We start from the raw sequence: 10,661 nt of genomic DNA on the forward strand, positions 1-10,661 counted from the left end.
GTGATTCCATACGCTTCTTTTTTGTCAAGGGGTGTTGTGTATTGAGTAAGTAAACTGTAAACATGCTTGGGTTACAATCTTTCAAAGCCGGTCTCAACACGCATGTTGGAACCGCACTTTGTGACACACCACCACTCAACTCTGCAAGGCCTAGTTGATGTAACTCATGAGCAACAACATTGCAGTCTCTACCGATTTTGTCCAGAATCACCTGACGGTCAGGTGGTTTCTTGAGTTTACACTCCTTCACAATTTGACCCACTTCAGACCTATCAACGCCGTCTTTCTGAAGTGCCACACAAACAGATGCACAGTCTCATTCTATGACAATATGATCCGGATGTCGCTAGTTCAAAGCCATGAAGGCATGCTTATGCTTTGAGTGATTTTTTATTAGACCAACTTATCTCCAACTACAAGACGTACTGAAATACACCTACCACGGTAAGTTGTTGCACCTCCAGTACAATTACCTATTTTTGCTCACAAGCTTGGAGCGAGCAAAGTGACGAGAACATACCATGCACTATTAGACGTGAGGTACTCCCGGCGATCCCAAATTTAAAAGCCTCACTAGAAAAATTACACATAAAAATCCAAGAAAAAATGATGATATATATGCAATACATAAAAGTTTAAATCAAAATTCAAGCGGAACTCAAGAAAAATATACAAACCTATCTACTCCCTCCTTTCTTGAATATAACGCCACTATTAAAAATACATTTTTGTTTATCTATATAAGGTCACTACAATATTCGAGAAAAAATATTAGATTTCTGCCTTATAGGATGATGTTTATTAATGTGAATGTTGCATGCAACTATAATGAAGGAGGCACCACATGCAACACATTTAATTAATCTGAAACACACGAGTATTTTCACATAATTAATTGTGTTATTTATTAGTCGGCTTTATTTTTTTGGTAGCTGAAATATGATCTTGTGGCCTAGTGTACAGGACCAGGGGAAGTGTGAGCAGTTACTAGCTCTAATTGGATCGTGAAATGGACCCATTAGCACTTTCAATGCTAAAATTTAAATTTCTTGATTTACATATTGAGTTTAATTATAAACTCTACATCATGATAAATAAATTTAATATTTTATTAATGTTGGGAAATTATTTTCCATTTTTTAAGTGATAGACTAGGGTGGCGGCATCCTCCTCCAGCGCGTGACCCAGCAGTCGCGGGAGCGCGGGAACAACCTGCCTACTCACCACGTGGCAACACGGTATGACAATGCAGTGGAGGCGTGCGCCGAGATGTAGTGCATGCGGAGATGACTAACACAATTTTCTTTTTTTTGTTTTCATGTGTTAAAACAAAAAAGCAGTGTACAAAAATAAGTGCACTACCTACCTTTTCTCGAAATGTGGGATATGACCTTGCCTCTGCAGTGATGTAGATGGCTTTTTTATTAAAAGTTTTGAGTACTCGTAGATTTACAAGTTCACGGATCACACTAGGTAGCTACATGAATGAGCAGTCAAAAAATAAAATACATCATATGCCTACACATTTTGTATCCAATTACTATGTTGTCAACCACCATGGCCGAAGATAGCTCGACCATCGGACAAGTACATCTATGTTCCCGTTGATCTGCAGTCAGGAGATAAACCCACAAATGGATGTAGCTTTGTGGACAACCTGCAAACAGGAAACACCTTTCGCTCTATTAAGCACAACATCATCATAAGAATTTCAAATTGCCCAAAGTAAAGCGCAAACGCCTAAATGAATCCGATCCTTTGTCTTTTTTATTAATGCCATTTAGCTATTTCCTAAACATTTGATATTCGTTGGAGCTGAAATATTGAAAGTGAAATGAATGGCCATCCATATCAACTTCGCAAAGTTGCATCTAATAAATAAATGTTCAATTGTTTCATCAGAAGTGTGGAAAGCACATTTCCTAGGTCATGTCTAATTTCTTTTAGCAAGATTATCTTTTATGTACAACACCTTCTTATTAAAGAACCACATAAAGATCCTAATCTTAAGAGGATCTTTCATACGCCATATATGTTTTCTAATAAATCTTATATATGGTTGTTCATACGGTATAAACTGTTGGAGATATGCCCAAGGGGCAATAAAGTGGTTATTATTATATCTTTGTGTTTATGATAAATGTTTGCATCCCATGCTATAATTATATTAACCGGAAATATTAATACTTGTGTGTTATGTAAACATAAAAGAGTCCCTAGTAAGCCTCTTGTTAAACTAGCTTGTTGATTAATAGATGATCATGGTTTCCTGATCATGAACATTGGATATTGTTAATATCAAGGTTATGTCATTGGAAGAATGATATAGTGGACACACACCTATAATAAGCGTAGCATAATATCAAGTCATTAAGTTCATCTTGTTATAAGCTTTCGATACATAGTACCCTTGTCCTTCGACCATGAGATCATGTAAATCACTTACACCGGATGAGTACTTTGATTACATCAAACGCCACTGCGTAAATGGGTGGTTATAAAGATGGGATTAAGTATTTGAAAAGTATGAGTTGAGCCATATGGATCAATAGTGGGATTTTTTCCATCCAGATGACGAATAGATATACTTTGGACCCTCTCGGTGGAATATCGTCTAATTAGCTTGCAAGCATGTGACAAGGTCACAAGAGATGACATACCACGGTACGAGTAAAGAGTACTTGTCGGTAACGAGATTGAACTAGGTATATAGATACCGATGATCAAACCTCGGATAAGTAAAGTATCACGCGACAAAGGGAATCGGTATCGTATGTTAATGGTTCATTCGATCACTAAGTTATCGTTGAATATGTGGGAGCCATTATGAATCCCAGGTCCCGCTATTGGTTATTGATCAGAGAAGAGTCTCGATCATGTCCGCATAGTTCACGACCCGTAGGGTGACGCGCTTAAGGTTCGATGTCATATAGTAGATTTGGAATATATGATGGAGACCGAACGTTTTTTGAAGTCTCGGATGGGATCCAGGACATCACGAGGAGGTCCGGAATGGTCCGTACAATAAAAGATTCATATAAGGAAAGTTAAGTTCTGGGGTTTGGAAAAGTTCGGGAATTTTCCGGTGGAAGACCGAGAACGTTCTAGAAGGTTCAGGAGGGTCCACCAGTGGGCCCACGACCCCGGGAGGGGCCACATGAGCCGAGGGGGTGCAGCCCAACCCTAATGGGCCAGGCGCACCACACCCTCAAGGCCCAGGCCGGCCACCCTTTAGGGTTTCCCCAAAAACCCTAGGGGAAAGACTTGGGGGGCAAGTCTCCCCCCTCCCTCTTTGGCCGCCGGCCCTAGGGCTTGGAGGAGGGGCCAAAGCAACCCTGGCAGGCCTCCCCCCTATATAAAGAGGGGAGGGGAAGGGGCGTAGCCCTCCTTCACCCCTCCAACCCTAGCCGTCCCTCTCCTCCTCCACCACAATCTGCACCGGCTTGGCGAAGCCCTGCAGAATCTTCTCTTCCTCCACCACCACCACGCCGTCATGCTGCTGGGATTCCGAGGAGATCTACCACACCTCCTTTGCTCGCTAGAACGGGGAGATGAAGTATTTCGTCCACCGTACGTGTGACCGAGTACGGAAGTGCTGTCGGATTGCAGCATTGGAACGATCGTCTACTTCAACTACGAGATCTGATCTCGTTAAGGCTTTCGATTTTCGAGGGTTAGTCTCTCTTCTCTCTCATTGCTCCGATCTCATAGATTATATCTTGGATTTTCCATAGATTGGATCTTGGATTTATTCATCTTTGCGGTAGAATTTTTTGTTTTCCATGCAACGAACCCATCAGTGGTATCAAAGCCGCCGTGCCTATGCATAGATCTGTTGCACGAGTAGAACACAATGATTTCGTGTACTTTGCATCTTGCGGGATGGGGGGGTGAAGCGGCCCAGGCTAACCTTACATGACCGCGTTCATGAGAATTGCTTCACGCTTGACATGCAACTTGTATTGCATAAGTGGCTCAGCGGGTGTGAGTTTCTCCCTTCATAGTTAAGATCCAATTTACAATCTGCACTTGAACAACACTTGTATCACCGTTGTGATTCTTGTTTGTAGGTAGATCGGATCTTACTCGAAAGCTCCAAACCACGTAAAACATGCAAACACTTTTTAGAGGCGTCTAACATGTTTTTGCAGGGGCATGTGATGTGATATGGCTATGTGATTGTGACTATATTTGATGTATGAGATGATCATTATTGTATTATGGCAACCGGCAGGAGCCTAATGGTTGTCTTAAAATTTGTTAAGACCTGCGTGTCTATTAATCATGTAATAGCTTTATTTCAAGTAGTTTTTATAGTAGCTATAAGTGATGGACAACCATGAAGCGGCGCCACTGACCTTGAAGCCATGCTGGTGATGATGGAGATCATGTCCGTACTTTGGAGATGGAGATCAAAAGCACAAGAAGAAAGGTCATATCATATCACATATTATAAATTGCATGTGATGTTAATCCTTTATGCATCTTATTTTACTTAGATCGTGACGGTAGCATTATAAGATGATCCCTCTCACTAAATATCAAGATAATAAAGTGTTCATCCTTAGTATGCACCGTTGCTAAGACTCATCGTTTCGAAGCATCACATGATGATCGGGTATGATAGATTCTACGTGTGCATACAACGGGTGCAAGCCAGATTTGCACATGTGGATACTAAGGTTAATCTTGATGAGCCTAGCATGTACAGACATGGTCTCGGAACACAGGATACCAAAAGGTAGAGCATGAGTCATATGAATGATATGATGAACATTTTGAATGTTCGCCTTTGAAACTACATCTTCTCTCGTGAAGATCGGACTTGGTGTAGTGGATTTGGTTCGTGTAATCACTAAGACAATTGGAGGGATGTTGTTTTGAGTGGGAGTTCACCTAGTTAATTTAAGAATTAAAATGAACTCAATTTATCGTAAACTTAGTCTAAACTCTTGCAAATACATTGTAGATCATGGTGACCCCCACCAGCAATTTTAATCAGTTCCTAGAGAAACAAAATCTTAAGAACAATGGAAGCAACTTCACGGATTGGATCTGTCATGTGAGGATTGTCCTCACTGTTGGACAACTGCAATATGTGCTCGATGCACCGCTAGGTGCCCCAGCTGCAGAAAATGCTCCCGATTAGGTAAAAAATGTTTACCAAACTCGGATAGTTCACTACTCCCAAGTTCAGTGCGCCATCTTGTATGGCCTAGAGGCAGAACTTCAGAAGCGTTTTGAAAACCATGACCCTTGTGAGATAGTCCATGAGCTCAAAGCTATCTTTGAAACTCATGCGGCCGTGGAAAGCTCGGAACAGCTCTTTGGCTGCAAGATGGAAGAGGGTAGCTCCGTTAACAAGCACGTGCTCAAGATGTCTAGGCACGCGAAGAAGCTCAATGACTTGGGAATAGTGATTTCTAACTAGTTGGGTATTCATCGTGTCCTCCAATCACTGCCACCTAGTTACAAGAACTTTGTGATAACTACAACATGCAGTGCATGAACAAGGAGTTACCTGAACTCTTCTCCATGCTGAAAACTGATGAAGTGGAGATAAAGAAAGAGCACCAAGTGTTGATGGTCAACAAGACCACCAGTTTCAAGAAACAGGGAAAGCCTAAGAAGAGCAACTTCAAGAAGGGTGGCAAGAAAGATATTGCGCCTGCTAAGAAGCCCAAGGCTGGTCCTAAGCCTGATATTTTGTTTGCTATTACTGCAAGGGTGACGGACACTGGAAGCGCAATTGCCCCAAGTACCTGACTGATCTGAAGAGCGGCCAAGTCAAGAAGAAAGGTATATTTGATATACATGTTATTGATGTCTATCTTACTAGTAATCGTAGTAGTTGATACGTCCAAAACGTATCTACTTTCCCAAACACTTTTGCTATTGTTTTGCCTCTAATTTGTGTATTTTGGATACAACTAACACGGACTAACGTTGTTTTCAGCAGAATTGCCCTGGTGTCTTATTTTTGTGCAGAAAATCAACTTTCAGGAAAATCCCAGGAAATAATTGCAATGGACCTATTTTCACAGAAGACTTACGGAGCCAGAAGACGAGACGGAGGGGGGCCACGAGGTGCGCACACCATATGGCGGCGTGGTGGGCCCCTGGGCCGCGCCGCCCTATGGTGACGCCGCCTCGGCCAGCCCCCGACGCTCCCCTCTGGACTACTTAAAGCCCTTAACCTAAAAACGCACGGGGGTTCGACCAATTTTCCAGAAGACATCCAGAACTCCGCCGCCATCGCGAAACCCAATCACGGGATCAGAAACTCCGTTCTGGCACCCTGCCGGGACGGGGAATTGGAGAAGATCATCGCCATCATCACCACCGACGCCTCTCCATCGACCACCCATGTTTCCCCCATCCATGTGTGAGTAAATCCCTCGCTGTAGGCTGAAGGGGATGGTAGGGATTGGATGAGATTGTTCATGTAATAGCCATAAGATTGTTAGGGCATAGTGCCTAGTATCCGTTGTTGGTACTTTTATGATATTGTTGCAACTTGTTATGCTTAATGCTTGTCATTAGGGCCCGAGTGCCATGATTTCATATCTGAACATGTTATTGATTCATGATGATATTCATTGTTTTATGATCTTACCGCAAGTTGTATACACATATTGCTGTCCGGAACCCGAGGCTCCAAAGTGATAGAAATTGGGACAACCGGAGGGAAGGCTGTGATATGAGGATCACATGTGTTCACGGAGTGTTAATGCTTTGCTCCGGTACTCTATTAAAAGGAGTACCTTAATTGCCAGTAGTTTCCCTAGAGGCCCGACTGCCACCGGCTGGTAGGACAAAAGATGTTGTGCAAGTTTCTCATTGCGAGCACGTACGACTATATACGGAACACATGCCTATGGTTGATTAGTACTTGGATACTGTTTTATTATTATCTGCAAATGCCTTGTCTTGATTATTACATGAGTTATCTTATCCATGCAGCGTCCGTTCATCCATCCCTATGCCTACAGTATTTTAATCCTCACTAGTAGGAAAAGCCTCATCAGTGGCGCACCAAAAATGGATTCTGTGGCGCATGGGTGGTGCGCCACAGAAACGTCGCCACAAAAATAAGGTTTCTGTGGCGCACCTGCCCATGCGCCACAGAATTAGGTTTCGTGGCGCACTTGTTCTTAGGTGCGCCACGAAAAGCGTGCGCCACGGAATTGGTTTTTAGTGCGCCACGGAATTTGCTTGTATTATACACGATTTTGTGCTGCTTGCTATACACATGCGGTTTATAGACAGCAATACAAATACACGAGGTTATATACGAGCAACATTCAGATATAATATAAATATCATGTACATTGCACTGAGATATAACATAGACATCATCATCACATTACTTAGAGCCCGATCGAGATACATATATAGTGGCAAGTGTCAAATGTTTTGCATACAACTCTTAATTCATACAAAATTCACAATTTCGAGATACAAAGTAGTCTTCATCCGGTTCCTCCTTTGCTCCGTCATCTCTACCCACCAGACTCGCTTGCATCGGGGTCCTTCATCCAGTTCCTACTATGATGAAAATGGAAGAAAGTGAGACCAACAAGTCCGATGCACAAGAGAAATGGAATAAATGCCTCATACATTGTTGGTCAACACAAATATTAACATTCGGGGACGGTGTAAGTGAGACCAAGTCCGATGCACAAGAGATTGATATTTGTGCTATCTTACGAGGCTCACTTACGCCGCCCCGAGTGTACGGTGACCAAACATTTTAATCATCGGCATTTTGAAAATCTCAAAGCAAATGGAATGACAAAATGGAATAAGTGCCTCATACATTGTTGGTCAACACAAATATTAACATTCGGGGATGGCGTAAGTGAGACCAAGTCCGATGCACAAGAGATTGATATTTGTGCTATCTTACCGGGCTCACTTACGCCACCCCCAAGTGTACGGTGACCAAACATTTTAATCATCGGCATTTTGAAAATCTCAAAGCAAATGGAATGACAAAATGGAATAAGTGCCTCATACATTGTTGGTCAACACAAATATTAACATTTAGGGATGGTGTAAGCGAGGCCGGGTAGGATGCACAAGAGATTGATATTTGTGCTATCTTACCAGGCTCACTTACGCCACCCCGAGTGTACGGTGACCAAACATTTTAATCATCGGCATTTTGAAAATCTCAAAGCAAATGGAATGACAAAATAGAATATGTGCCTCATACATTGTTGGTCAACACAAATACTATGGTCGAAACCATAGTTGCGGTATACACCGCCGTATACTTTGCGGAAGGGCCCCCTTTCCCGGTCGGCGTTCGAGTCAACGGGTGCTTGACGACACAACAACGCCGATCTGCATCTCCGGCGCGGAACCACGCCGGTCCCTCGCCGTCCGGTGAACGAGTCCTTGATGCAAAGACCGTGCCGGCCTGCCCAGCATTATGCCGGGCCGTGTTGCCGCGCTTCAAGCCGTGTGTCCCGCGCCCTGCCTTCGTTCGCCTTCTTGCCCGGTGAACCAATAGGCTGATCTTTGGAATAAGGAAACCGATGACAGCCGGTCGCAAGATTAAATTGCGATCGGCCGTCATCGGCTTCCTTATTCCAACGATTAGTCTATTCGTTCACCGGGCAAAAAGGCGAAGAGTGCAGGGCGCGTGATCGACACGGCCTGAAGCGCGACAACGAGGTCAGCATGATGCTAGGGAGGCCGGCACCGTCTTGGCATTAAGGACTCGTTCACGTATCTGGACGGCGAGAGAAAAAAGTGGTGCTCGCGCGCGGAGAGGCATGTCGGCGTTGTTGTCTCATCAAGGACTCGTTCACGGAACGGCGGCCAGGGAAAGGGGGGCTCGTCTACAAAGTATGTTGCGGCGTATAGGTGACCAAACATTCTAATCATCGGCACTAAAATGGAAGAAAGGCCAATGCAATTAAGAAGTAGCTAGTATGAACTAAATGCAATGCCTCATACTTTGTTGGTCGAATGCACAAGAGATTGATATTTGTGCCATCACACCAGGCTCACTAGCGACACCCCGGAGTGTACGAGTGATCAACCAACCATCTAATCATCGACAAGTACAAAAACACCACCAAACCGGCAACCATGGTGACATAAGTCAAGATGCTCAAACACACATAGCATGCATGGAGCGAGATGCTCCAAAGGGATTATTCATCACTTGGTAGTAACCAAGTGATGCTTGGCAAGAAGAGAGGCCAAGCACGAGCTAGTCAATCCGGTAGAGATGGATATGCATAACTAAGCAAGAACACATAGCCTATCCAAGTTAACCGAGATAAAACCAACCTTGACAGCCAAATCACCTAGCACCACCTAGCCTTTTAAAACCATCGAAGCTGAGTCCTTTTTCTTCAAAGGATACCACGGTGGCATTCATTTACATGATCCCCTACGGTGGATATCTCTAATTTCATCAAAGCCAACAAGAAAAAGAAATATATCATTACTCGAGTTGAGTTCAAAACAAAGCTAGGGTCCATAAGGGATTACTCATCACTTGGTAGTAACAAAATGATGCTTTGGCAAGAGAGAGGCCAAGCTTTGAGCTAGTCAATCCGAGTAGAGATGGATATGCATAAGTAGGCAAGAGCACATAGCCAATCCATGTTAACCGAGATAAAACCAACCTTGACGACCAATTGAATAACCTAGCATCACCTAGTCTTTTAAACCATCGAAACTTCCCATTTTCTTCAAAGGATACCATAGTGGCATTCATTTACATGATTCCCTACTGTGAATATCTCTATTTGGATAACATAAGCAATCCACACCGATAAACAAGTCCTCATCACCTTATACGAGGTTCAAACTTTGGATTTGTTTCCAACAAAGGTTGGAAAACAAATCAAATCCATTTAGTTTAACTTGAATCATCACCAACACATGGTTCATTAATAAGAAGTGACAAGCATAGCACCAATTAATCAAGCAATATAGCGGCATCGGTAACAAACATAGCACCAATTAATCAACTATAGCTCCATCGGTAACAAGCATAGCGGCAATTAATCAAGCAATAGCAGGCATGACCTGCACATGACACTTTACTAAAGCCAAAGCTTCGAGTAAAGCAATCAAGGCTTTCATGCGGTTCTTGACGAGCAACAGCTGCAAGCAATGGGATCATAATTCAATCCCTGTGCACATACAAGGTGATAAGCGAGTTAATTACAATTGCATTAGACATCAATTGCAACCTGGCACAGGTGAAGATTGAATCACCCAATGTCCAGAACCAAGCAATTGCATGGATTCGAGTTACCATAGCAAGACAATCAAAGTAGCAGATAGCTTCACTTGGCTGCATAGAGGAGATGCTGAGTAACAAACCAAGCCGGCAAAGGAGGGGAGAGAGTTCTCCCCCTCTGCGCATAGAGGAGATGCGAGAAACGAGCATCCGAGCATTTCATCGAGCACCTTGCTCGCGCGGGAGAAGGAAGAGGGAGGGGAGGGCAGAGGTGGAGCTCACCGAAAATAGGGGTGGAGGAGGAGTTTGACGACGATGGCGGGGTGGAGGAGGTGGAGGACGCGGCGGCTCGGCCTCCTCCTTGATGCGGCGGCGCCGGACCCTCCTCCGCACGCCTTGGCCCCTTCTCCTCCACGCCGCGGCGGCATGTGCTGCTGGTGGCGGGGATGGG

This window comes from Lolium rigidum, chromosome 1, assembly GCF_022539505.1.
Source record: "Lolium rigidum isolate FL_2022 chromosome 1, APGP_CSIRO_Lrig_0.1, whole genome shotgun sequence".
NCBI lineage: Eukaryota > Viridiplantae > Streptophyta > Magnoliopsida > Poales > Poaceae > Lolium > Lolium rigidum.